We start from the raw sequence: 6,348 nt of genomic DNA, 5'->3' as shown, positions 1-6,348 counted from the left end.
CCCTGGAAGCCTGCATATGTTGGCTTCTCAGCAGCCTGACAGCAGGCAGTTTCCAATTGCATGGAGAATGGAGAGCTCATGTTAATGAGATTCTCCTTCTGCATCTCTCTACCTCACATGCTGCATCTTCTAGCACAGGAAAATCACTCTCTTACTAAGGCAGAGAAAGCAGGATCCTTATGGGCCTTTAGTTCACTTACATTTCTTTTTCTTTTTCTTTTACCACTAGTGATTTTAAATCCATTTATACTCCTCATTGACACTGGAAGGAATTTTTTCCTTTGCTTGGCTTCTAGAACAGGATGCTTTGTAACATCCTTTTCCTCACTTCCATGTTTATTATAACTTAAAGTGGCCACTTCATTCCATTCGCTCTTTTTTCTTCCTAGCTGAGTCATGTTTCAGAGAGGCATGACAGGAAAAACAGTAATAAAGGACAAATGAGAACACTTCTTATATCTTTTATCAATTTGCTAATGAACTTTGTCCCATCAACATCACTATGAGAAGAACAGTTTGTTGAGAGAAATATTTCATTAAAAGAAAATGTGAAAACCCTCTCATTACACTGATGGAGCTAAGATTACCCTACTATAGTATATATGGTCAAGAGTAGATCTAATGCTAAGAGGACCTATGGAAGTAAGAATGGTCCTATTTTTAGGACAGCTTCATTTAACTTTCACTCTGACCTTTATAGGACTGTGTCATATTTAATTTAAACTATATATAAAGCTCTTAACATTCTAAATTGAAGTAAACTATTGGGTTTTTCTTGATTTTCCTCCTTCTCATCTGAAAGTTTTCCCAATGGGGAAAAAGCCAGTCCTTTTTACATTTTCAAAAAATTATAATAATAAAGCAATGCAGCTTACCAATTCCTCAAAATTGCTTCCATTATCACTGCAAAGTATTTTTTCTAATAATCTACCAAATTCCTCTTATTTTCTTTCCCATACCTCACAGTTATTGCCACGTTGGACCAATCTGAACAATTCATCTCCTACCTTGGTATTTACACTCTTCAAATAATCATACATGGTTTTCTGTTCTCTTCTCCCCACTCTGCTGCTCGTCTTGTTTGGGTAAGCAATACATAATTGGTTCTTTTAATCTCTCCTCATAAGTCAATTGCTCCAGCCCCTTAATCATTTTTGTTGTGCTTCTCTGAAATCTGTCCAATTTGTCAACATCCCTCTGGTGCTGGGACGTTCAGGACTGCATGCAGGATTGTGGTACTGCCTCATCGATGCTTCATACAGAAAAGGATTATCACCGCTCTTGTTCTGATGGTGAGAAATCTCTGGGCATGCAGTTTAAAAAGCATACAAAATTTTTTGCTACAAATTTACATGCAATATTTCTAGCTAATTTTTTTTCTCTGGCCTTCACTCCAAGCATTAGCATTTGGCAAATATTTCACTGGAACTCATACTCTGCATTTCAAATTTGTTGTGCTGAGACGTGTATTGGATATATTTGCTTTCATCTCTCTCAGCTGAGAAATGCTTTATTTTCTTCATGTATGCCTGACCTCTCTTTGAGCTACTGTATTTTTCCAGCGTCCTCAAGTTCTCAATTCAGTGCGATTTGTGGGCATAATTAATATGATCTTTACTCATTATAAGAGTTATTAATAATAAGGTTAAATAAAAACCTTATAACAGCACCCCGACTGAATCACTCCACGCAAGTCAGCTTATTGCTAGATCACAGTTCATTTTATTTATGATCTTCCAACCAATTTTCAGCACATGTGACAGTGCCCATATCTGAGTAAGATTTCAAATAAGGTTTTGTGAAACTGTATCACAGGTTTCATGTTCCTTTTAGTCACCAGTTTTGTAATTTGATCAAAGGGTTGTTAAGTTTGACTGCTGTGGTTCAGTCTTCATCTTTGGAAGTTACTGTTATTAGCTACAGAAAAAAAAATGATTAGGCTATTCATAGTACTGGAAGATTGATTTCTCTAAATGAAAGCTATAGGAACACAGACTTTTAAAAATAATAAGCGTTCATTGTAAAATCATATACGTTTAATAATATGCCTAGTTTCCATATTTATGGTCCTGTTTCACTAAGTTATCATCAAAATTTATGAATATGTCCACATAATGCAAGTATTTGTATTCAAGTTACAGAAAGAGGAAAAATGCTTATTTACAGCTTCTCGTTTATAGTACCTTGCCTTTCCTATCACACATTGCTACTTGCAATCTAATGAATGATGCATTTCCCACCCACACTAACTTTCCTATAATCATCAAATTCCATAAGTATTTTACATTATGCTACACTGGAATGCTTATTTTGAATACATGTTAAGGGAAATTAACTCAAGGAAAGACAAGCACTTGATTTTCTTTTTCTTGCTTTTCAGTTAAGTACAGACAAGAAATGTAATGAATGAATCAACAGTACATATTTTGATGAAAGCAATGTTGAGCATACCAAACACTGCACATTCAAGAAAAGCCTTGCATTTTTCCTAACTCATAACATTGAAAATGAGATTCACAATCTTGTTAGTGTCAGACTATAATCATTCACATTGCTCTACAAATCAAAATAATATTTTAAAAAGAACAGCACTGCACTTTCAATGTTAAAGTTTTATATTGTTTTGTGTTTTATGAATGAAATTTTGCTCAACAAGATCCTCAAATGGATGTGAGGGACATAGAGGTTTTGTCAGTCAAGAAGAGAACCCATGAAGATACCCGTAGCTAGTTCATGCAAGTTGGTCTCTTGATACCATTTGAATTGCAAGAAATGACATTGGATACTTCTGCCTACTGGAAGTAAACTGATAGTATTCTGGTCAAACCCTGGGCCTCAACTGCTGTGTGTGTCATGAAGGTGATGTGTTGGTCTCCAGGGGGAGGATACAAAGGAAAGTTCACGTAAAACTTCCGCTTCAGAGGAAAAACAGCTCTGACACCCTAGACAGTGAGAGTTGCCCCTCTGTCCTCCTACCTGGAGGTACAGTGCTATCCTGGCATGTGACAACAAGTGGACATTAAAAACAGGAGAAATATCTGGGACAAAAAAATGTCAAAGCCTTAGAGTCAGTTACGGCCTTAAAGAGGATAACATTTAGAGGAAAGCCACATTATTAGCAATGTGGGTTTTAAAGGGAAAAAAGGTAATTAGCAACATATTAGTTCTGAATTACAAAACTCTCAGCCAAATCTAACATTAGTCAAGTTTGAAGAGATGTTAGAACAGACCGTGTAGCCCTTGGGTTTATTGCACTAGGTAAAATGTGGTAGCAGAAGCTTTTCAATCAAAGTTGTTGCCTTTTCTAATACTTTAAAAGAAAATGCTATTTCTTTTAGTAGTATGGTACTCATAAATTTGAAAAATACTTCACCAAAGACTAGTTTTGAACTCAGTCATTGAGTTCAACCTAAAGAACTAATGTAGAAAAAGATACAAAGGGAAGACAACCACAGTATCAAACCCATACCCTATTCATTAAATGCTGCTGAAATTGCAGATTCTACATATAGTTGGGTGTGTGTTTTCTTACATGATACTTACCTCAAGGCTACCTCAATTTCTTAGTTCAATTGGAAATTCCCTACTAGGGACCCTTTTACCCCTTTCAAAAGTAAATGAATAAAGAATAATTTTAAATACTGTTCAGGCTGATTTCCAAACCTCTATTTATTACACCAGATTCTGATGCACAAATTCCTTGGCATATGAGAGCATAATCATTCCACAGCATTGCTTTCCCTCGTTGGCTAATTCAGGATCACAGCAAGTTTAGGATATTTGACATGTATCAAATATATTTTTTATATAGTGTTCCTTTAAAAATTGAAAATCTAATTATCTCTTCTTCACAAACTCCTCTTTTTAGGCTCATAGTATAAAAAGCAGTAATAATCCAATTCATTAAAACATAATTTGCATAAATAACAAACCATTTATCCAATAAGCAGACTTGTACACCCCAAATATAAACACCAAAAGCTGCATTTAAGTAAGAAAATATGCACTATTGGGGAGAAAATGCAAGACAGACAGAGCAGTACACCATACATAAAATGTCAAACATGTCAAAATACTCATGAATACCAACATCTCCCACCACACTACGACCAATTTTAAAGGTTATTTAGGGCTCACACATCTGCAAGTGCAGATTTTACAGAAGCAGACTTTATTTTTTTCAGATATATTAAAAATAACTCACTGATGTGTCAAATGTTGTTTCCACACATGTGGCCCATGTAGAGAATTCTACCCAGCATTGCTGAGAGAAGGACAATTACACAGAACACAGACTCCTGGCACGGAATAGATTCATTATGGATTTCTAGAAGCTTGTTTTTAACTGTATCAATTCAGTATGCAGGAAGGATAATTAGTCAAAAGACCAAAGAAGCAAATGTAGCTATCTTCATTCCTCAAAAATAAAAACCCCTCTTAGGGTCCCCATAATTCAACTTCTCAGAACTTCATTTCAGAAAGGCACTTTCAGAACATATCACAAGGCTTCCTTGTCCCTAAGTCACTGATTGTGAATTATTTCTGGATAACTGCAGACAAGTAAGTCTTATAAAACAAGAAGCATAACACATGCAGAACATACTTATCCTATTCCCGGCCCTCAGATAAGTGAAGCTTAAATTAAATGTCAAAGACGAACAAAATCTATTGTATAAGCAAATAGCTGACCTAAATCCACCATATTTTGTTTGTCAAGTGTGTATATTCTAATAAATTTTATAATATAATAAGACTATTTTCGTCACCCTTTGACCACACCAAGTTAAATGCAGATAGTCTTCTGAATAAATATTACTCTCTGCTTGATTCTTTAAGCAAAATCTATTTATACCATTTGGTAGACTGTGAGAGTAGCTCTTAAGAAAATGTTAATAACAGCTAAGCATTGCAGATCACAAATACAGGAGAAGTAGAGGAAAGAGTAAATGGTTCATGCATAGCCAGTGTCTCAGTTTTACGAAGTGGCCTGCTCAGGACTTTGAATTAACTTTTCTTGGTAGAAAACCTAGAAGTTGGCTGAAAAATCAAATGATTAATACAAGGAAATTCAAATAGCTTGAAGAGAAAAAACATTTTTCCTCTTTACTACCTTTAACATGACTTGTTCAGTGACATAATAAACACATGCAGCAATCATTCCCATTCTTTTACTGGGCAGCAAAGCAAGCAAGTCAAAACTCCTTCATGCATTAACTATGAGAAGCAATCAAAATAATCCCTTCTTTAAAATTTCAGAGAGAAGAGCACTATGTTATCATTAATACCACTATAATTTCATGTCAATGCTCCCCTCCAGAAATCTGAACATACTTGAAATAACTTCCTCAACTCTCAGGAGGTGAGAAAACCCCCGTTAGTATCTGCAAAAGCCAGGTAGTGCTAAATAAAGCAAGGCACTTGGAATCTCAGGCCAGGGCTCTGAGATCAAAGTCCAACTATTTCATGTACTTACAAGCCAAAATATTAAACAATACCTCTAAGCTTCACCTCCTCATTTGTAAGGAAATAGGTTGGAGCTGAGAGGATTACATGATAGGAGACCTGACTTTGCAACATGTAGTACATAGAGCTATTGCAATGGAGAGAGTTCAGAAACCTTAAAAGGTGACCTCTATCTGCCTCCTGCTTCTGCCTCTCACAACATCTTTGAAGGAGTCCACATCACCCCTGCCTGGAGATAATAGCACTGCTTAAGAAACAAACCCTCCAGCTAGAACAGAATGACAGAAGATGAAACTTTCCATGCCAATAATGTTGTTCCTTTTAATTCCTTTATGACATACTTTGAAACTTCTGCATGGCCCCATTAGCCCAGGGCTTCCTACACCTTCTTTAAACTCATCCACATTATTGTTTCCACCCTGGCCTCTTGTGTTTCCAGGGTATTTTAGTCCTCTCCTTCCCACCTCTGTTTGCCTTCAATTCTAGCACTCTGATTAAACAAATCCTCTAAATTGCTTCCTCCTCCTCCAACTCCTCAGTCCCTGCTCACCTGATCATTCACAGTATGATTCATTATCTTTATCCATTGGTATCTCTACCCATTTCCCTGAAAAGCTTTTGCTTCCTTTCTTGTTTGACAATAGCGCACAAATGATAGAGCCTGACATATGGACAATGGGACGTTTACTACCCTCCCCTTTCTCTAGCTTCCTTCTATGCCTGCTTTGCTGTTCACTCTCTCCCCAGGTACCATGTTCCCAGGTACCAGGGGGTGGCTCTATGTGCTTATGTGCTTGCCCATTGGAGTGGTGACCAAAAATAAGCAAACAAACCAGACTAAAGAAACAAGACTGATCACAAAACCACAGGACCCTAACGTAAAGG

Source organism: Eulemur rufifrons, chromosome 1 (assembly GCF_041146395.1).
Source record: "Eulemur rufifrons isolate Redbay chromosome 1, OSU_ERuf_1, whole genome shotgun sequence".
In the NCBI taxonomy this organism is placed as follows: Eukaryota; Metazoa; Chordata; class Mammalia; order Primates; family Lemuridae; genus Eulemur; species Eulemur rufifrons.
This window is presented reverse-complemented; position numbering follows the sequence as displayed.